This window comes from Neophocaena asiaeorientalis, unplaced genomic scaffold (genome assembly GCF_003031525.2).
Source record: "Neophocaena asiaeorientalis asiaeorientalis breed wild unplaced genomic scaffold, Neophocaena_asiaeorientalis_V1.1 scaffold476, whole genome shotgun sequence".
NCBI lineage: Eukaryota > Metazoa > Chordata > Mammalia > Artiodactyla > Phocoenidae > Neophocaena > Neophocaena asiaeorientalis.
In genome coordinates, this window is record NW_020172178.1 from 8,979,542 (window position 1) to 9,002,205 (window position 22,664).

Below are 22,664 nucleotides of genomic sequence, written 5' to 3' on the forward strand. Positions count from 1 at the left end.
AGCCCTGTAGACTTAGCACTCCTAGTTTACAGGATAATAACAGCACGAAATGCTAAAAAGACTTGCACTAAGTCACAGAGTCAGTAAGTCAGAGAGCTAAAATTATTTGTATTTGCCAAGGAAGTTTTTAACTTAAAAAATGTAGAAAGGGCTTCCCTGGTGGTGCAGTGGTTGAGAATCCGCCTGCCGATGCAGGGGACACAGGTTCGTGACCCGGTCCGGGAAGATCCCACATGCCGCGGAGAGGCGGGGCCCATGAGCCATGGCCGCTGGGCCTGCGCGTCCGGAGCCTGTGCTCCGCAACGGGAGAGGCCACAACAGTGAGAGGCCCGCGTACCGCAAAAAAAAAAAAAAAAGTAGAAAAACACAAAACAGTAAACAAACTCTATAAAACTCTATGTGTGATTGTTAATAATATTTACAATGTATGTCATATTTAGTTGCAGGAATGGGAGTTTTAAAATATTTTGTATATATTTAGATATGTTATATATATATTATATATATTTAGAGTGGCTTAGGTTACTGTAGGGCTTTTTTCTTATTGTGGTAAAATATACATAACATAAAAGGTACCATTTTACCCACCTTTAAGTGTATCATTCAGTGGCATTAAGTAATATACATTGTGTGTAGCCATCGCCATCATCCATCTCCAGGACTTTTTCATCTTCCCAAACTGAAATTCTGTCCCTTTTATTTATTTATTTATTATTTATTTACTTTTAACGTCTTTATTGGAGTATAACTGCTTTACGGTGTTATGTTAGTTTCTGCTGTATAACAAAATGAATCAGCTATATGTATACGTATATCCCCATATCCCCACCCTCTTGCGTCTCCCTCCCACCCTCCCTATCCCACCCCTCTAGGTGGTCACAAAGCACTGAGCTGATCTCCCTGTGCTATGCGGCTGCTTCCCACTAGCTATCTATTTTACATTTGGTAGTGTGTATATGTCAATGTTACTCTCTCACTTCGTCCCAGCTTACCCTTCCCCCTCCCCATGTCCTCAAGTCCATCCTCTGCGTCTGTGTCTTTTTTCCTGCCCTTCCCCTAGGTTCATCAGAACCATTTTTGTTTTTAGATTCCATGTATATGTGTTAACATACGGTATTTGTTTTTCTCCTTCTGACTTACTTCACTCTGTATGACAGTCTCTAGGTCCATCCACCTCACTACAAAGAACTCAATTTCATTTCTTTTTATGACTGAGTAATATTCCATTGTATATATGTGCCACATCTTCTTTATCCATTCATCTGTTGATGGACACTTAGGTTGCTTCCATGTCCTGGCTATTGTAAATAGTGCTGCAATGGATTCTGTCCCTTACTAGACACTAACTCTCTACTACTCCTTCCCCTCAGACCCTGGCAACCACCCTTCTACTTTCTGTCCCCATGAATCTGCCTACTCTAGGGACCTAATGCAAGTGGACTTATACAGTATTTGTCCTTTTATGATGGGCTTATTTCACTTAGCATAATGGATGAAACTTGAAGACATTATGTTAAGTGAAATAGGCCAGTCATGGCTTTAAATTCTGACTGTGGTTTTAAGGTAGCAAAAGTGTGTGTTAAAAATAGCCATGAACTTTGTAAATACCTAGCAAGAGAGTATGGAATGTAAAGACCTAGCCCGAAAGACTTCTTTCTGCATGAAATACCCAAACATACAAGCAGCCTTTATGAACTAAACTAAAAAAGGAACTGAGCACAGGCTCCTTTCACATAAAGCTCAGAATAGCTAAGCCTACTTACCAAGTATAACAGTACAAAATGTCATGCTGGGAATATTGAATGTGGGAGTTGATCACCAGAGGAAAAAAATCTCTCACCTAATTTAAGGAAACTCAAAATGAATCAATTCTTTCGTTCAGAACTCTGCATTGCAGAAGTCCCATCCGGTACTAACTATATGTACTTAGATAGATCAGTACCACAAAATAAAGGTTATTTAGAGCATACTGTTATAGCTTCTGAATGATTCTTCCATCTACGAGAGAATGCAACAGAGACACAGGAAATTGACACTAAATATGGACTAAATCTTGTTTAAATATAAGTGTAGAAACATCACTCTCTGGGTCAAGAAAGTAATCAGACCTTTTATACATCATGCACACAGCCCCTGCAATTGCCCTGGGAAGTCCACAGAGCAGCAGGGCAGCCTGCTTCACCTCGCAGGGGCACTGTAAATGAGATAAGTACTAAGTTTCATGATGGTGGCCGAGATAAAGGCTAGCTTCAAACTGTCTGATGTCTGTATCACAAGAGGAAAAGCCTGATGGGGGAGGGAAAGTAGCTTGCTGAGCTTCACCCGCCCACTGGAACTCGCTGTTCTGTTTCCACACATAAGCTCTGCTCCCTTGGCGACCTTGACCACACAGTGTAACCTCTCTATGCCTCAATTTCCTCATCTACAGTGTAGAGTCACAACACAATCTACCTTGGAGGACTGTCTGAGGATTAGATGCATCAGTGTGTCTGAAACACAGAGACCACGGAGCCGTCTCACTGTACGTGCTCCAGAAAGGTTAAACTGTCACTGGGGTGCTTTGCTGACTTTTTAGGAGTCTTGTCTCCCCAAGTGGGTGATGAGCAAGGGCCATGTTGTAAATTTTGGATTGCTTGAGGGTTTTTTTTTTTAATGTCTGTAGTGAGTTGAATTGCATCCCCCCAAAAGAGATGTTGAAGTCCTAACCCTGAACAAGGTGAATGAGGCTTTATTTGGAGCTACTGTTTTTCAGATGTAATAGTTAAGATGAGTTCATACTGAACTGAGGAGTAGGGTGAGCCCTTAGTCCGTTACATCTGCTGTCCTAGGAAGAGAGGAGACACAGAGACAGGCACACATGGAGAGGAAATACCATGTGACGACAGAGACACTCGGGGGAAGAAAGTCACATGATGGAGGCAGAGACTGGAGGGATGCAGCTGCCAGCCAAGGAATGCCGAGGGCTGCTGGACACTACCAGAAGCTAGGAGAGAGGGCATGGCCCTGCCAACACCTCTGGCCTCCAGAACTATGAGAGATTAAACCTCTGCTGTTCAAGCCAAGCAGTTTGTGATACTTTGTTACAGCAGCCCTAGGAAACTACTGTAATGTCTTAAATGTTTAAATTCCCTAGAGCTGTCACATAGAGGGCATTTGATATATATTGGTTGAATGGATGAATAAATGAATAGATGAGTGAAGACCAACAGAGGTGAGGCAGGCAATGGGAGTAACAGGACAGGTATAGGTGCACATGCACACCTGGATGGGGGAGGGGACAGTGGCTCTCATCCATGAACACTCAGAGCCCATCTTAGGCTCTGAATGACACAGACTTTGCTCCTGGAAAAGCTGCCACATGGGAATATGTTCCAGCATGCCAGGGTTTCCAACTTTCCAAAGAACCAGAAATCTGGATTTTTAGGTGAAATCTCCCAAGTTCTTAGGTGTCAGTTCACAAACAAAACAAGTGTACGAGCAGATACAGCATCTCCAGAAGCGCATCTGCATCTCTTATGTCTGAATCAGCCTTGGTCAGGAAGCACAGTGGTTGCCTGATGAAAATCAGTGGCATAAGATAGGTATCGTTCATAGCCTCGCAGAACTTTTGGGAACAGACAGGAACCTAAAGATAAGTGTGTCCTTCCTTTCTTCCTTCCTTCCTTCTTCCTATTGTCAACGAAAATAATCAATAAGCAACCTATAATAGGTATTAAAAAAGAGGTTTATTTGAGCCAAACTGAGGACTATAGCCCAGAAGCCAGTTTCCCAGATTACTCTGAGAAACTGCTCCAGAGAAGCATGGTTTTCAGCATAGTTTTATGTGTTGTCAGAACAAATAACATCAAACAAGTCAAAAATATCTTCCTTCAAGGTTTCAGAAAAACAGATCAGCACGTACCCAGTGAGTCAGTATGGTCTTGGCACCTGGGGAGGGAGTCTTATCACTGAAAGAGTACAAGCACTGGTGTTCCAGAAAGGGAGGCAGTTAATCTTTGTTCTTAACATGGACGTTCTTTACTTCTGGCCAATGCACCCTTTTCTTTAATAGCTAAAGCAGATGTAGAAGTATGTTTGATAGGCCACAAACAGGCTGTTCTAGTCAGCATAAATTCAAGTTAACTCGTGTATAAGCCAGAATGACTTCCCCATATCTCAAAATGTAAAATTCTCTTTTATCATTTCTCCCATTTTGATTGTAAATCTTTCAATAGAAAGCACTGATTATCAAAATATTTGTCCCTGGACTTCCTGGTGGCACAGTGGTTGAGAGTCCGTCTGCCGATGCATGGGACACGGGTTCGTGCCCCGGTCGGGGAAGATCCCACATGCTGCGGAATGGCTGGACCCGTGAGCCATGACCTCTGAGCCTGCGCGTCCAGAGCCTGTGCTCTGCAACGGGAGAGACCACAGCAGTGAGAGGCCTGCATACCGCAAAAAAAGTGTCCCTCAATGCCAGGGTGGCTGCTGCCTGCCCTGGGTCTATCATGTCCCTTGGTCCTAGGTCTACCTTTCCTTTATTTTTATTTATTTTTTTACAGGAATAGAGATGCCTAGTTATCCTCACTGCGGGGGGTGGTAATTGAGTGTAATGGATAAAAACAGAGCCATATATTGACGTGGGAAGAATTTATAAGCTATACATATTACCAACCATATCGAATTGTCACACAAACATAGTACATGTGCTTTTATTTTTCTTTAATATTTTTTAATGTGGACCAAAAAAGACCTTTTAAAGTCTTTATTGAATCTGTTACAATATTGCTTCTGTTTTATACTTTGGCTTTTTGGCCATGAGGCACATGGGATCTCAGCTCCCTGACCAGGGATCGAACCAACACCCCCTGCACTGGAAGGTGAAGTCTTAACCACTGAACAACCAGGGAAGTCCCTACATGTGCCTTTAGCAGTAGACTTAAAGCAAGCAGTGATACATGTCATGAGTAGCTGATAGTTAGGGAAAGAATGATAACATATATTATGAAAATAATAATCATTTGTAAAACAGAGTGAAAAAAATAGCTTATTCCTGAAGGGTGCCAATTAAACAGGTCACTTAAAGGGTCAGTTTTTCTTCCATCTTGTAACCACCTTGCCTTTGGGGAAGTTATTTCTAGGCACGTCTCAACTTCGCCAGTGGTATTGATATAATTACAACAAGTAGTATGAGTAATAGCAGAAACACCTCCTTGTTTAGCCAGTAGAACATCTATGGCAACCCTGTTATCTAACACAACTTTGGCTAAGGGATTTAGGGATGTCTGTTGTGTTGCAGTGTTTTTTGCAGTCTCTTCAGCTGTTTGATGAATGGTAGCTGATAGATTTCTAATCATCTCTTTGTTTACATATATTCCTGCATTAGGAACCAAAGGATCGTGCCACCAGATATCTTGGTATCTTGCTAACATCGATCTCTTGCTTCTGTAATGAAGAGACAAAGGAGATTTATCTATTTCCTGATGTATAGACAATGAAGTAACATAATGTCCTAATAAACATAAACCTTCTATTTGTCAGCTATTAAGACATTTATGAACCCATCCTTGGGAAGGCAGGTCAGTTCCAATACCACACATGAAGACAAAACCTGGGTCCCTCCCAGAGTGCTATCATTGATAGCCTCATGAATTGGGAGTTTTGTCAACACAACTTTAAACTATGGATCACTTCTCTTGTAGGCTTTCCAAAAGTCAACTAAGTATTTGATATAAGGGCACTGCTGGCACAATTTACTCACATTTTTCTCTTTAAGACATTTTTCTTTTTTTTTTTTTTAAGACACTTTTCAATTAAATAAGGAACAGAATGAGGGCATCCTGGGGTAAATTGTGTCCAGTCTCTAAGAACAGAGGGTAGTATCAGAAAAGGGATGGACACATTAATATGTTGAGGAATCTGAACCTGAAAGATTATAGGTCAGAGGGAGGTTGGTCTGGGTGAGTGGTAACATTAGGAACATCTGAAAAGTCAGTGATAGATATTATGAGGGGATTATCCCAGTAGCTATACTTGATGAAAACTTTACTAAAGAATTTTCTTTCCATCATGAATACTGGGGCAAAAGTATAGCTAGAAGTAAAACAATAACTTTCAATTTTGATAGGGAGACAAATATTTGGTAAATAGTTCAATTAAACTAGTAGGATGGGTCTTACAGGTCTGGCCCAGATTCTTGGGTCAGCTGTCTACCACTGTTGTCATTTTCTTCTCATCCTGGTGAGGGTGCCATCTGATATTAGTTAGTTGAAACCAGGTGTCAGAAATAGGGGACAAAGTCCATTCAGGTAGAGAGGGCTTTTGTGTGTGTGTGTAAGTACAAAATTTGTCTTTTTAAATTGAAGTATAGTTGATTTACAATGTTGTTTTAGTTTCTGGTGTACAGCAAAGTGATTCAGTTATACATATATATATTTTTTAATTTTTCATACTCTTTTCCATTATGGTTTATTACAGGATATTGAATATAGTTCCCTGTGCTACACAGTAGGACCTTGTTGCTTATTCATCCTATATATAATTGTTTGCATCTGCTAACCCCAAACTCCCAATCCAACCCTCCCCCATCCCCCTCTCCCTTGACAACCACAAGTCTTCTCTATGCCTGTGAGTCTGCTTCTGTTTTGTAAATAAGTTCACGTTTGTCATATTTTAGATTCCACGTATAAGTGATATCGTATGATATTTGTCTTTCTCTTTCTGACTTACTTCCCTTAATATGATAATCTCTGGGTCCATCCATGTTGCTGCAAATGGCATTATTTCATTTCTTATGGCTGAGTAACATTCCAGTGTACATATATATATGTACCACATCTTCTTTATCCATTCATCTGTCCATAGATATTCAGGTTGCTTTCATGTCTTGGCTATTGTAAATAGTGCTGCTATGAACATAGGGGTGCATGTGTCTTTTTGAAATAGAATTTTGTCCGCATATATACCCAGGAGTGGAATTGCTGGATCATATGACAACTCTGTTTTCAGGCTTTTAAGGAACCTTCATGCTGTTTTCTATAGTGGCTGCACCAATTTACATTCCCACCAACAGTGTAGGAGGGTTCCCTTTATTATTATTATTAATTATTATTATTATATAAATATACTTTTTGGCTGTGTCAAGTCTTAGGTGCGACAAGTGGGATCTTCGTTTTGGCACACAGGCTTCTCTCTAGTTGTGATGTGTCAGTTTTTTGTGGGTTTTCTTTTCCCCTCTCTCTCTAGTTGTGGCGCATGGGCTTCAGGGCGCGAGGGCTCTGTACTTGTGGCGCGCAGGCTTAGTTGCCCTGAGGCATGCAGGATCTTAGTTCCCCAACCAGAGATTGAACCCTCGTCCCCTGCACTGGAAGGTGGATTCTTTACAACTGGGCCACCAGGGAAGTCCCCAGGAGGGTTCCCTTTTAGAGAGGGCTTTTTAAAATGAGAGATGTGAATCCCCGAATCTGTGCCTTCTACTTTGGTAGCACATGGATTAGTTAATAATACCTGGTAAGGTCCTTTTTAATGTGGCTGCAATGAACCTTTTATGTCTTTTCCAATAAACAAAATCTGCAGGCTGTAATCCATGATCCTTAAGGTCTTCATCTCCCAGGATCTCACTGTGAAAGAAGTTAGCTACTAATTTTTCATTTTCCTTAAGTGTTTTAATAAGACTTTGACAATACTGTAACGTAATATATTTCCTTGGAGTGAGGTTGGTTCATAATTCCCTCATCTAATCACATAGGCCATCTGTTATTTCAAAAGGACCAGCCAGTGTTTACCAAAAGGCATAGATCTAAGGTTGAGAAGCCCTAGAAGAAGAGCTTTTGGCCGTGAGAGATGAAATGCTGCTGAACATTTTCCCAGTTGCATTTTGATAGCACCATTAGTCCTTTCTACCAATCCTGAAGATTAGGGATGATAAGCATAGTGAAAATGCCATATTGTTGGTCAAATGTCACAAATAGATTTAATTATTTGTCCAGTAAAATGAGTTCCTCAGTCACTGTGTAATTCAGAAGGAATTCCCCAAAGAGGAATTATCTTTTCTAATAACAATTTACCTACTGTTAAAGCCATTGCTCCCCTGCATGGAAAAGCTTCAACCCAGTGTGAAAACATGCAGATCATTACCAAGCTGTTTATTTCCTTGAGAGGGTGGCATTTGGACAAAATCCAATTGCCATGCCTCAAAGGGTCCCTTAGGAAGGGGAAAGTGGCCTTGTGACCCACGAAGTGACTTTCCAGGATTATATCTAGGACATATATTACAGCGAGCATATACATTAGGAACCATCATGGGAGAAAGTTTCCAAACGTACTGTTTTCCCCATAGAATCATTTTCTCAGGTGCCCAGTGAGTTAAAGAATGTATATGCTGGAGCAATGACAATGGGGCTCCAGCAGGTGCTATAGGTTTCTTATCAGGTCCAAGCCATATTTGTGTGACGGGGTTAAAAATTCCCCCTTTTTATTGCTATATCTGTTTCTCTTCTTCAGGGGCAATTTCTTGAGCCTGTAAAAGGAAATCCTTCTTTGAGTTGGCAGGGTTAACAGAGAGCAGTGGACATTCTCGAGACTGGACAGAATGATTATTTAGAGCTGCTTGCTTTGTGACGTCATCGGCAAGCTGATTTCCTTTAGCATCCATAGTCTTAGATTTGGAATGTTCTGGTGTTTTAATAATTGCTAACTCTTTTGGTAATTGTATAGCATTTAATAACTCTGCAATCTGTTTTCCTTTTTTAAAAAAATTTATTTATTTATTTTTGGCTGTGTTGGGTCTTCGTTTCTGTGCAAGGGCTTTCTCTAGCTGCGGCGAGCGGGGGCCACTCTTCATCGCGGTGCGCAGGCCTCTCACTGTTGCGGCCTTCTCTTGTTGCGGAGCACAGGCTCCAGACGCGCAGGCTCAGTAGCTGTGGTGCACGGGCGTAGTTGCTCCGCGGCACGTGGGATCTTCCCAAACCAGGGCTTGAACCCGTGTCCCCTGCATTGGCAGGCAGACTCTCAACCACTGCACCACCAGGGAAGCCCTGCTTTCCATTTTTTATAGGCTGTCTTGAAGAGGTTAAAAACCTCATTGTTGCCATAGCATCCCAGAGTCGTGTGCCACTCCAAAGGCATAACGACTGTCAGTACAAATATTTGCTATCTGGTCTTTAGCTACTTGACAAGCTCAAGTTAAAGCAATTAATGTGGCTAATTGTGCTGAGTTAATTTCTGGTAAATAAGAGCTTTCAATTACGTCCACTGTGGATGTTACTGCATATACAGCTCAGTTACGTCCTTGTTCATCTTTTAAGTAGGACCCATCTGTAAGCCAAGTTAGATCAGCATTGTCAATGGGAATTTCTTGTAAGTCATTACTAGAAGCAAGAAGATAATCCATCAGTAGAATGTAGTCATGGGTTTTTTTTGTTTGTTTTTTTTTTCGTAGTCATGGGTTTTTGATCAGCAGTCCTTTCTATAGACCAAGTCTAGTGCAGAGGCCCTTCTTAAGTAGAAGGTATAAATTTGAGTCAATTCCCCTCAGTTTTATTGTGCATGTGTTACTTAAGAGTATCTGAGAAGGGTCCTACCATCTAAGTTGGAGAAAGAGTCCTTTAAATGATGTATTTTCCAGTCTGCATAATCTCCCGGGTGCAGGTCATGGGGCATCTGATCTTCATCCAAGGATAGGTTACTGCGATCAGCTTCAGAAACAAGTTTAGAATATCCTCTTTAAAATTCAATTAAATACAAAACCTCAGTAGGTAGTATATATAAAACCTCAATACCCATAAAGATATGTCATTGAAACATAATTTTTTCTCTCTAAATTATCCTCTTTTTTACCAAATAGAGTCAAATTAAGACCAATTTGTTTAGTCTGGTTTCAATACACTTTGCCTGGTTATTTACATAAGTGTAATTGATTATATAGACTCTTTTAAATTTGGCTTTGTCGGAACTTTTCATAATTGATCTCAGATTGAGCTTATTTTTTGGCCACACCACACAGCTTACTTGCAGGATCTTAGTTCCCCAACCAGGGATCAAACCCGTGTCCCCCGCAGTGGAAGTATGGAGTCTTAACCACTGGACTGTCAGGGAAGCCCCACAGACTGAACTTTTAAAAGGTCTCACAAGGCCAGGAAAGTCATGCTAAGGATTTGCCACTAGATTCCACCTGCAATACCTACAGATTTAGGTGGGTCCCTCTCTTCTCAAGTTCCAAAATATCTTGAGGTTCTTTTTTATAAGCTTTTTAAATTTTTTCATTTATTTAATTTATTTATTTTTGGCTGTGTTGGGTCTTCGTTGCTGAGTGTGGACTTTCTCTAGTTGCAATGAGAGCGGGGGCTACTTTTCATCGCGTCGCGCAGGCTTCTCATTGTGGTGGCTTCTCTTTTTGCAGAGCACGAGCTCTAGGTGTGCAGGCTTCAGTAGTTGTGGCACAAGAGCTCAGTAGTTGTGGCACACAGGCTTAGTTGCTCAGCGGCATGTGGGGTCTTCCCGGACCAGGGCTCGAACCCATGTCCCTTGCATTGGCAGGCGGATTCTTAACCACTGTGCCACCAGGGAAGCCCTGTCTTGAGGTTCTTATATCTGCCAGGAGGTGGCCTTCCCTATTCACCTGGGAAGGCCACTGAGAACCTAAGAGTTTATAAATTCTGGAGGGATCAGGTAGAGAGAAAAGATAAATGCTTCAAATCTGTTTACAAATGTGTAATTTATCAAACTGACGTAGTTCATAATTAGCTTAAAGGGAAAGATTCCCTTATCTGGAAAATAAAGATGAAACGCCAGTAACACTTCAGATAAAACGTCATAGAAGTCATAGTCATGTTTATCAGTTCATTCAATTCTATGTAATTATTTTTTGTTCTGCTTGAGTCCAGTTTTTCCATCAGTTCTGTTGACCTTGCCTGATGGTTGAGGGTGATAGTGACGGTGATAATTTCAAGAAGTTTGTGAGGTTTTGGTTAAGGCTTGCATGATTCGCCCAGTGACGTGGGTGCCTTGATCACTGGAGATCGTGGAAAGTATACCCCAAGTGGAAAAGCACATTTTTCTCACAGTTTGTCATTGGAGGGCATCAGCCTTGCAGCAAGGGAAGGCTTTAACCCACCAAATGAAAAATAGTGCTTTCCAGGGAGCCAGGAAGAGCCAGGTGGCCGTCTTGGGTTTCCCATAGCCCCAACTATTTAATTCATAGCTATCGTTTACCATTTAATTTCTGATTTAGGAGCAGACTGTTGCCATGTTAAAAGCACATCAGGATGGCAAAGGCCTGACAATGAGGGGTTAACTTTTTGTAGAAGCAGAACGGACTTTATCTACATGTGCTGCGATCTTTACAGATTCTGCTGTTGTTGCCATGGTGTGAAAGACAGCTAGGGCACTTCCCTAATACTTGGGTTCAGTCCCTTTAGTGGGAGCCTCAATTCTGATGACAGATAACATTTTATGTCAGGACATATAAGATTTCCAGGAATTTCATATAATTTCTGGAATACTTATAATACGTATACTTATATAGGTATAACACAAAGAAGGCTTAATGTCATCTCTTATTTGACAATGCTTCCCACATAATTTAGTCTACCAAATAATCCTAGTTAAATATTTTTCTGAGATGCCTCAGGGGCCCTCTGAAGCATCTCAAAGTTAGCTGGAGGTCAAAAGAACTTTAATTAGAATTTGATATTTTGAAAGTTTGTCAAAAATATCAAAAAGTTTCAAAACACTTGGTCAAACAGGATCATAGGTCACTGTGAAACAATACTTATTTACTTAACCAAAGTGACAAAAAAATTCAAAATCAAATACAGAACACTTAAAGGCAAAGAAATTCATATAATCTGTTATCAAAAGCAGCATTCCAAGAAAACTTTGTTCTCTTAACAGAGAGAGGAAACCAAATCCAGTCTTGCTTAAGCGTACTTTTAATAACAAATTTTATTTATCTAATTAAATTCAATCTAATCTTAATTCTGACCATGTACAAAACTCTTTTCTCAAGTTTCCTTTTCCATAACCTTCCATCATTGTCTGTATCGATATTCTCTTGTTCCCCCCCTTTTTTTTCCATCCAGAATCAACCAGCTGTAGGACAAAATTATTCTCCTTTTTTTCTCTAAACAAAGATATTTACATTTTTATATCTTCTATCACTAACAGTATATAGCCTACTTTTTTATACCTGAAATGCTTACTTTATTATTTTAGTATCTTTAATTACATATATTGTAATTTTTAACCCTTAAAAAGTTTAATCTCTAGTGAATCAAGATATTACTCTGTCATATCAGTATTTCCTGATTAGCAAACTTAAGAACATGTTTCATAACCTTTAAAAACATACCTTTTCCTCATAGCATAATTTCTCTTTCTAATCCAAATATCTTCAGTTTTTTCTCTCATAAGAAGACAAAGTGGGGACTTCCCTGGTGGTCCAGTGGTTAAGAATCCTCCTTCCAATGCAGGGGACGCAGGTTTGATCCCTGGTTGGGAAATTAAGATCCCACGTGCCGTGGGGCAACTAAGCCTGCGCGCTCTAGAGCCCACGTGCCACGCTCAGAGATCCCTCACGCTGCAACGAAGAGCCCATGTGCCGCAACTAAGACCTGATGCAGCCTAATTAATTAATTAATTAATTTAAAAAACAGAAGACAAAGTAGGTAAATTTAGACGTGTTTAGCAGTGAATGTTTCAGCATTTTTACCTTAATTGGAAATGATCTGGATATTCAATGAATTCCCATCATTTATCTCAATTGAACAAAACTCTAGAGTTTCAAATTACCTAAAATCTGGAGAAACTGTTTTTAGGTATGCATACTATTAAACATAACCATTCTTTAAGAGTTCACCTAATACTTTTATCCCATTTATCTCTACTTCATTACTTGTGAAAATATCATCATACCAAGTTAATTTTCTTGCTGACAAATTTTGTAACAGAGACAACATGAACTTACTGACTTTTAGTAAACCTAGGTACAATAAAAGTATTACATTTAATGTTGATGACCCTAAAAACATGTCTGTATTAATCAAACCAACAACTTAAACTTGTTTCCCTTTACTCAAGAGTAATCCTAGATCACATCATCCTTTAAGCATTGGATTAGTTTTTTCTACATTTAGAAATATTTGATTTTTAAGTGCTTACTTTTTTTAAATTGAGGTATTGTTGATTTACAACATTGTGTTAGTTTCTGATGTACAGAAAAGTGATTCAAAGATAGATAGATACAGAGTTACATAGATATAGGGATAAATAGATACATAGCTAGAGATATAGGTATATAGGTATAGATATATCATATATTCTTTTTCAGATTCTTTTCCATTATAGTTTATTACAAAATATGGAATATAGCTCCCTGTGCTATACAGTAGGACCTTGTTGTTTATCTGCTTTATATATAGTAATTTGTATCTGCTAATCCCAAACTCCTAATTTATCCCTCCCCCATTTCGCCCTTTGGTAACCATAAGTTTGTTTTCTATGTCTGTGAGTCTGTTTCTGTTTTGTATATAAGTTCATTTGTATCTTTTTTTAGATTCCACATATAAATGGTAACATATGATATTTGTCTTTCTCTGTCTGACTTATTCCAGCTGCACCAGATCTTAGTTGCAGCATATGGGATCTTCGTTGTGGCATGTTTTTAGTTGTGGCATGCAGGATCTTTAGTTGCAGCATGTGGACTTATTTGCAGCATGCGGACTCTAAGTTGCTGCATGCATGTGGGGTCTAGTTCTGCAAGCAGGGATCGAACCCAGGCCCCCTGCATTGGGAGGGCAGAGTCTTAGCCACTGTACCACCAGGGAAGTCCCGACCATCCTGCTTGAATTTTAAAAGGCTTTCCCCGCTCCTTTTTTCCCCCCCCCCTTTGATTTTGGCTTCTACTAATTGAGCCAAGGCTGTAGTCTCAGGCAGTGTGGGCTGTGTTTGCATTTCAAGGACATGATGGGAGTTATAACTTTAAGCTTTCTCCTAGGAGTACTTATGTTCTCTCAGGGTTAGGATTTTGAAAAGATGTTTTATCAAGCTAGCTTTCTTTAATTGTGCATATAAAAATCAGTTTTGGAATGTCAAAAAAGTTTCCTCCTGGGCTTCCCTGGTGGCGCAGTGGTTGGGAGTCCGCCTGCCGATGCAGGGGACACGGGTTCGTGACCCGGTCCGGGAAGATCCCACATGCCGCGGAGCGGCTGGGCCCGTGAGCCATGGCCGCTGAGCCTGCGCGTCTGGAGCCTGTGCTCCGCAACGGGAGAGGCCACAACAGTGAGAGGCCCGCGTACCGCAAAAAAAAAAAAAAAAAAAAAGTTTCCTCCTGGCCATTTTAGGGTTAGAAAAGTACTTGCAAGTATTGGTTCCATACCAATTGTGGAAGCCAGCTGGAGTTCCAGTGGGTGGCTCCCTGTCTGGGAGCTGATAGGCTTTAGAAACACAATTTCCCCCTTTCTTTTAGATTCATTTTATTATAAAGTGCAAGTCTAAAATTAAATTTAAATTTCCAGTTTTAAGCCACATTAAAAAAAAAAAGTCAGCCAACACACTTCACTCCAAAATTCCTTCCAGGCCTTCCTGTATGGAAATTTCCTCTAGATCCCTTGCCTAGAAATTCCCTCTAGGTCTTCTTCATGTAGGAGATGTACTGGTACCCCCTTCAGACTCCAAGATGTGCAGTAGAGGCTAACACAACATTGTAAAGCAACCATACTCCAATAAATATTAATTAGAAAAAAAAAGTTGTGGACCATCACTTAATACAAGGAGGTCCAGGGGACTTCCCTGATGGTCCAGTGGTTAAGACTGGGCACTTCCACTGCAGGGGGCACAGTTCGATCCCTGGTCGGGGAACTAGATCCCGCATGCCACATGGTGTGGCCAAAACAAACAAACAAACAAATACAAGGAGGTCCAGATATCAGGAAAAACTCACCAAATCACTTAAAGGGTGCTGTGAAGATGCAGGGGCTCAAGGGACCATGATTGTACCAAGTGCTGGTCCAAAGTAGACTCCAGGTGACCTCAGGTGCGTTTTTCTGATATCCTGCTGACTATGCCAAGAAACATTGACAAAAATAACCAATAAACAACCAGAGGCATAGAAAAGAGTTTCATTTGAGCCAAACTGGGGACCACAGCTCAGAAGCCAGCGTCCCAGATTATTCTGACAAACTGCTCTGGAGAAGCATGGTTTTCAGCACAGCTTTATGTCCTGTCAGAACAAAGAACGTCATACAAGTCAGGGATACATTCCTTCCAGCTTTCAAAAAAGACCAGATCAGCACGTACACAGTGAGTCAGCATGGCCTTGGCACCTGGGGAGGGAGTCATAATCACAAGTGGACCAGCATTGGCATCCAGGGAAGAGAGGCATTTCATCTTTATTTTTAACATGGACATTCATTACTTCTGGTCAGTGTACACTTTTCTTTAATGACTAAAGCAGATGTATAGTGTATGTTTGTTACGCCACAGACAGGCTGTTCTACTCAGCATACAATTCAAGTTAACTCAAGTATAAGCCAGAAGGACTTCTCATACCTCAATATGTGAAAATTTCTTTTCTTTCTTTTTCTTATTTTTTCTTTACTTAGCCCTGCACTGAGTATACAGCTGGTACCTAATAAGTACTTGCACAATAGAATCAAATATTTTTAAAATATTCAAAACTATAGAGAATGATACATTAAATATCAATGTATCCCCATGTAGAGTTAACATATTTCAATATCCTGTTGTCTTTGCTCCAGATCTTTTACATTACTCATGAAAGAACAAAGACAATATTCAGTTGAATCTTTTTTTTTTTTTTTCTCAGCACGCGGGCCTCTCACTGTTGTGGCCTCTCCCATTGCGGAGAACAGGCTCCGGACGCGCAGGCTCAGCAGCCATGGCTCGCGGGCCCAGCCGCTCCGCGGCATGTGGGATCCTCCTGGACCGGGGCACGAACCCGCGTCCCCTGCATCGGCAGGCGGACTCTCAACCACTGCGCCACCAGGGAAGCCCAATTTTTTAATATGTAATGACATTGTTATCTTCTTCCTTAATCTCAAAGGCGGCCTCAATCATGGGTGTTATGTTTATTCTTCACACACGTGTGTTATATTTAAATTAGACATTATGTATTTATTACATAATGTTTTGCATATATATATATATGCATTTTGTTTTTTATTCCCCATTATGTTTTTGAGAGATTTAGGCATATTTATATCATGTAAATTCTTTTAACTGCCATGTAGTACTTCAATACATACACATACATCAATTTAATTAGCTCATACTGTATTGATGGATATTTTAGATTAGAAATTCATTTTTAGTTTTCTTTTATTTATTTATTTAGTTATTTTTGGCTGCATTGGGTCTTCGTTGCTGCACACAGGCTTCCTCTAGTTGTGGCGAGCGGGGGCTACTCTTCGCTGTGGTGCACGGGCCCCTCATTGCGGTGACTTCTCTTGTTGCGGAGCACAGGCTCTAGGTGCACGGGCTTCAGTAGTTGTGGCACACAGGCTTAGTTGCTCCATGGCATGTGGGATCTTCCTGGACCAGGGCTCGAACCTGTGTCCCCTGCATTGGCAGGCAGATTCTTAACAACTGTATCACCAGGGAAATCCCATTTTTAGTTTTAGAAACAATGAGACAATGAACTTTTTAAAAAATATTTATTTATTTATTTTATTTTTGGCTATGTCAGGTCTTAGTTGAAGCACATGAGATCTTCGTTGCTACACACAGGATCTTTCGTTGTGGCGCTCAGGCTTCTCTCTCGTTGTGGTGCGCAGGCTCCAGAGCACGTGGGCTCTGTAGTTGCGGCATGCAGGCTCTCAAGTTGTGGCTCCCGTGCTCAGTAGTTGTGGCACACAGGTTTAGTTGCCCCGCAGCATGTGGGACCTTAGTTCCCCGACCAGGGATCAAACCCGCATCCCCTGCATCGGAAGGCAGATTCTTAAACACTGGACCACCAGGGAAGTCCCACAATGAACTTTTTGTTCTGTACATTTGCCATATTTCTGGAATATATACCTAGAAATGGAATTTCTGGATTACAGGTAGATCATTGCTAGAATAATTTCCAATGTCATTCAGTAGATTTATACACTTATTGATGTCTTATAATAGTTTGTACTTTTCCATGATCTGGTCAACACCTGACAAAGCCAGAGTTTAAAATTCTGTTGATCGTTGGGCAAAGTGGACACTCCATTTTAGTAAGACTGAATATTTTCTCCTATTTTTATCAACCATTTAGATTTCTTCTCTTGTAAACCTACCGTTAGTATTCTCTGTCCATTTTTTAATTTGGTTGTTTGGCTTTTTCTTATTGATTTGTAGAAGATTCTTTGTATATTTTGAATACTAATCCTTTCCTATCTCTTTAGACTGTGTGTGTATGTGTGTGTGTGTTATTATGTGTGTGTAACAGTCCATTGTTTTTCTTTATTTTGTGTATGGTGACTTTTACTGAACAGAATTAAAAATTTTAATATAGTAAAAAGAAAAAAGAAAATGAGTGGCAAAAGGAAAATGTATCCTCAGCCCTCAGATCCCACCTCCTCACTGAAGTGTCTGAAGAAGAGCACTGGAGCCACTGAAATCCGACTAAAAGAGGAGAAGCAAACTGCTAGAGTCTGGATACACCAAGCAGGATAAGTAGTCCCTACAATGTGGGAAAGGCCCTAAAGCTGGGAGTAGGGACACCTGACCCCAACCCTGGGGTAAATCTTCTCTCCAAGGCTCACTCTATCCAACCACCAGAGGAGGGGGTAACATGCATACTTGCCACCCCCCTGAGGTGTCAGGATGCCTATAAGAGAACTCGGGTGACAGGGCTCCGGCAGCAATGCTATGTCATTGGGACCATTATCATAATTCTAATGGGCGTGGTCAGTATAACGCAAAGTCTCCCGACAGCCAGTCCCATAACTTCACCATTAGGCCTAGTGACCACTGCTGCAATGCAGTCACGGGGCATTAAATTTGTTCTTCTTTACTTATTTTAATTCACAGACAGCCTGCCTGAATTACGGCATGTGGACTATCTCAAAAGAAAGCTACTGAGACTCTGGTGAGGGGAAAAGAGGTCCCTGGACTCCGAAGTCACATGGTCCCCTGGCTTTACGGCAAAGTGTTTCCTGGAACCAGTAGCACCTGCAGCCCCTGGGAATCTGATAGGAATCTAAATTCTGGGCCCACCCAGACCTACTGAATCCCAGTCTGGGAAGGGCCCAGCAATCTATGTTTTTCTAAGCCCTCCGGGGATTCTAATGCCCACCCACATTTGAGAACCACTGGTTTAGGAAAACCAGGCCATACACAGAGGAGCAGGATAGGCCTCCTGTAAGAAACACAGAGCCCAGAAGGTAACCATACATATTTGCTGTCAAAAACTAGACCTAGGGACTTCCCTGGCGGTCCAGTAGTTAAGACTCTGTGCTTCCACTGCAACGGGCACGGGTTCGATCCCTGTCCCGGGAACTAAGATCCCACATGCCACAGGGTGCGGCCAAAAAAACCCAGAAAACAAACAAAACAAAAACTAGACGTAGATGGCAAGTCTACCCAAAGTGGCAGCTGACTCAGCCAAGAATGTGCTTCCTTGGGGTGTGGGTCCAGTGCTTGATTACAAGGCCTAGGCCACGGCCCATCCGCACTCAGTGAGCTAACTGGCTGGCACTGTGCCAGACTCCCAGCTAAAGAGGACAGTGTGTGGCAGAGATGGGAACACGTTAAGATGTTCTCTCACAAAGGTTTGCAAATGGCTGTCAGGAATCAGAGCGGGAACCCAGGGTCTCAGCGGGAGAGCCAGCTGCAGGGCACTCCTGGGCCCCTTCCAGCCCTCTGAGCGCACACGCCTCGTAGGGCCACAACAGCACACTGCCACTAGAGTCATGCATGTGAGGGTCCAGTTCGGCACACACCCACCTTGCTTCCCTAAAGAAAGGACCTGTGGCGAGCCAGAAGCCACCAGTGTGGTCACTGTCCCATCCTGAGGTGTTGTGTGGCCAGGACACAACCAGTTCAAGAGCAGGGCCTGCTCTCCAAGTCACCCACGTTTTTCCATCCTCTACTGAATTGATACCACTTTGCACTTTTTTCTCTCTTTCAAGGAATGACACATGAGAGACGCTGGTCAGAGTTATCTACTTGGGAGGCAGAAGATGTCACATCTGTCCCCAGTGACACCTCCCCTGGATACCTCTTCTCCTCAGAGGCATCTGTCCCCTTTGCAACTGAAGGTCCCTAGTCCTCAGCCAAAGTTCAAATTCCTTGGTTCTCCTCAAGGATAAGTTTCCTGTCTGCCAGTTAGTTACCCTAATGAGGAAGATGGACAAGTGAAGTGGCAACTACAATGAAGCACCGTGAATGCCAGAGGTTCGGGGTGGGGGTGGTGCCAGGCACAAAGGCAGGGAGACCCCTGCCCAGAGGGTCAGCGATTCCACGGAGCGGGACAAGCTTCACTTGGGTGTCCACCAGGAAGGTATTAGCCACCGCTTGTTGACACATGGTCTCCCTGGGCAGGGCCTGTGATGTAGGCAGAGCCTGTATCTTCGCAGCCTAGCAATTCAGAAATGTTTACTGATATGGTGCGTTAGATTACCATGGTTTAGTACACTAGTCCTCAACACAGCCAACACCCTTCACCACCTCTGTACTCACCAGATAACCTTCAGTTCCCTTCCAGCAGCTTCAAATGTCTGCCTATGCGTACACTTACAGGCTTGTGCTAGAAAGAGAACTGGGCATATCCCCTGTAGCCCATCCTCAAGTAGGGGAGACAGGAGCTTAACTAATAGCACACAGCTTTAAAAGTATGCTAGAGGGCTTCCCTGGTGGCACAGTGGTTGAGAGTCCGCAAGTATGCTAGAGGTCAGAGAGAGATGAGAGAGGATGTCATAGAGGCAGGCCCATCACAGAGAGCAATGCCTTGGTCCCTTCAGTAGCCCTCAGCTCAGAAGCACAAGGTTCTCAGTCCACACAGACTTGATCTTACTTACAGGGGCTAATTCATGCTAAAGAGACTCACAGACACCAGTAACTAAACAATCGTAAAGCCAATTTAATAACTTACCTTTTCAATAGCTATTCATATCTGCCATCCAGGACATTGCCTGGAATGCATTAATTCGGACACTCATTCGACAAGGATTTCACAAGCACCAAGTACCCATTATTTAGCAAACCGTGAGCACCTGGTTGGGGGGAAAACGCAGCCAAAGGTGGTGGAGACCCAGAAATGGGAGGTGCAATTGTGCAATGAGCTTGGCGTCGAGCTAGTGTTCAAACGCGGTCAACTATTTACTAGACAGGCGACTGGGAAAATTACTTAACCTTCCTGAGTCTCTTTCCTCACCTGTAAGATGGGTATAACAACTCTCTCTCACATAATTGTTAAAGAATTAAATGGGATTACACATGCAAATTGCCTAGTTTTATTTATGGTTATATTCATCTGGAGAGGCTGTGTCATACAATGGTTAAGGGAACAGACTTTGGGATCAGACAGATCTGGGTTTAAATTCTAGACTAGTGTATGATCTTGGGCAAGTTGCTTTTTTCCGGTAAGCCTCAATTTGCTCATTTGTAAAATGGGAATAAAAATTCCTCATGGGGCAAAGAAGTAAATAAGATAGCGTATTCAAAGGACTTCGAAAATCCTAGGTTATGAGAAGCATTCAACAAATGGTTATGTTTGAGTTGTTTTTAAACGTTGTCCGTGATTAGACACAATGAATGGTACACATACTAAAAATTAAAGTTAAAATTAGTACAAGCTTCTTTAATGAAATTAAATATGGGGCCATCAAACATTACACAAAAAAGTGATCACTTTGTAGTTAGTTGTTAAAAAAAAAACTTTTCTGTGGAAGCAGGCCTCTAACCTCAGGTAGTTTCATGTCCACATTTTCAAGTTTCTAAAATAATGTCATTTGTCTGCAGCCATGCAAAAACTCAGTTTCAGTACTGCTAAGTCAAGCCCCAGGGAGAACCAGAGAAGCACATTTGGGATCTTTCTAGTTTGTCTGACAGGAACCCGGGTACCCATAAAGCATTATGCATTTGGTTTAACGATTACACACCAACGTACACACTGTGTGATTACAACAGAAGCCCCTGCAGCAATGAACAAATCACTTCTCTCAATTATGGATCATCCCTTTGATTAATTCTCCCCACTGACACTGTCAATTTTTTTTAATTAATTAATTAATTTATTTATTTATTTATTTATTTTTTTATAAATTTATTTACTTATTTACTTTTGGCTGTGTTGGGTCTTCGTTTCTGTGCAAGGGCTTTCTCTAGTTGCGGCGAACGGGGGTCTCTCTTCGTTGCAGTGCCCGGGCTTCTCATTGCGGTGGCTTCTCTTCCTGCGGAGCACGGGCCCTAGGGCGCAGGCTCAGTAGTTGTGCCTCACGGGCCCCGTTGCATGTGGGATCCTCCCAGACCAGGGCTCGAACCCGTGTCCCCTGCATTGGCAGGCAGATTCTCAACCACTGCGCCACCAGGGAAGCCCTAATTAATTTATTTTTGACTGCCTTGGGTCTTCGTTGCTGCATGCAGGCTTTCTCTAGTTGCGGCGAACGGGGGTTTCTCTTCGTTGCAGTGCCCGGGCTTCTCATTGCGGTGGCTTCTCTTGCTGCGGAGCACGGGCCCTAGGGCGCAGGCTCAGTAGTTGTGGCGCACGGGCTTAGTTGCTCCGCGGCATGTGGGACCTTCCCGGACCAGGGCTCGAACCCGTGTCCCCTGCATTGGCAGGCGGATTCTTAACCACGGTGCCACCAGGGAAGCCGACACTGTCAATTTTTAAGTGGTTTACAAAGCTTATAAAACCATGTCAGAGTAATCTTCAACTTTGATAAAAATCAAAACATCTTTCAATTCTAACCTTGCAAATTCGAATGTTGTAAAACAAAGGTCAGCCCCTTATCCACCTCACCCTGTCCTCAGTAACATTGCTATTTCATCCAGATCCGGGAAACCACACTGCCGCCCAGGACACTGCTGCAACCGCTCAGTTATTTGGCTCTTGCTCTAGAATCAAGTATGTTTTCACATTTCAGAGTGGACTCAGTGCATTTTTACAGTCGCAACTGAAATTTTACACAAAATATAAGTATCTGAAAGAATTGGCGAGTTTCTGTAATCATATGGACAGAACTAAAATATGAGAGGCTCTTTGTAAATAGTAATCGTTTTCGAGCGAATACACTGGAACATCGTTAGGAACACCTGTTTTCGGCTTTCCTTTGCCGGGCAAGGAGGTCAATTTGTAAACACTGGAGAGGAGGATTCCACAAACGGTAACCTGATGTGAGGCTTATTTTCAGCAAAGTGACGCTGCAGCACGAGAACATGGAGGACCCCCTCCCCCCAGCCCCAGGATCGCTTCAGGAGGCCCCGGAGTTACGAACGAATTTGGTGTTTTCCTCTTTAGAAAACGGGTGGACGTGAGCGACCAGCCAAACTAGGCTTGCAGTCCGGGCGCCGCGAAGGGAGCGAAGCGGGCGGTTGAGTCACGATCGCCGCGGCCTCGCACACCTGAGCTTCGGAGGATAAAAGGCGGCACCTGGGACGAAACACCCAGGCCCTCCAACCTTCGCCCTCTGCCCAGGCCTAAGGGAGTGGGGAGGAAAAGCAACTTCTTTCTCAAGACTCGACGACGGGCGTCCCCAAGG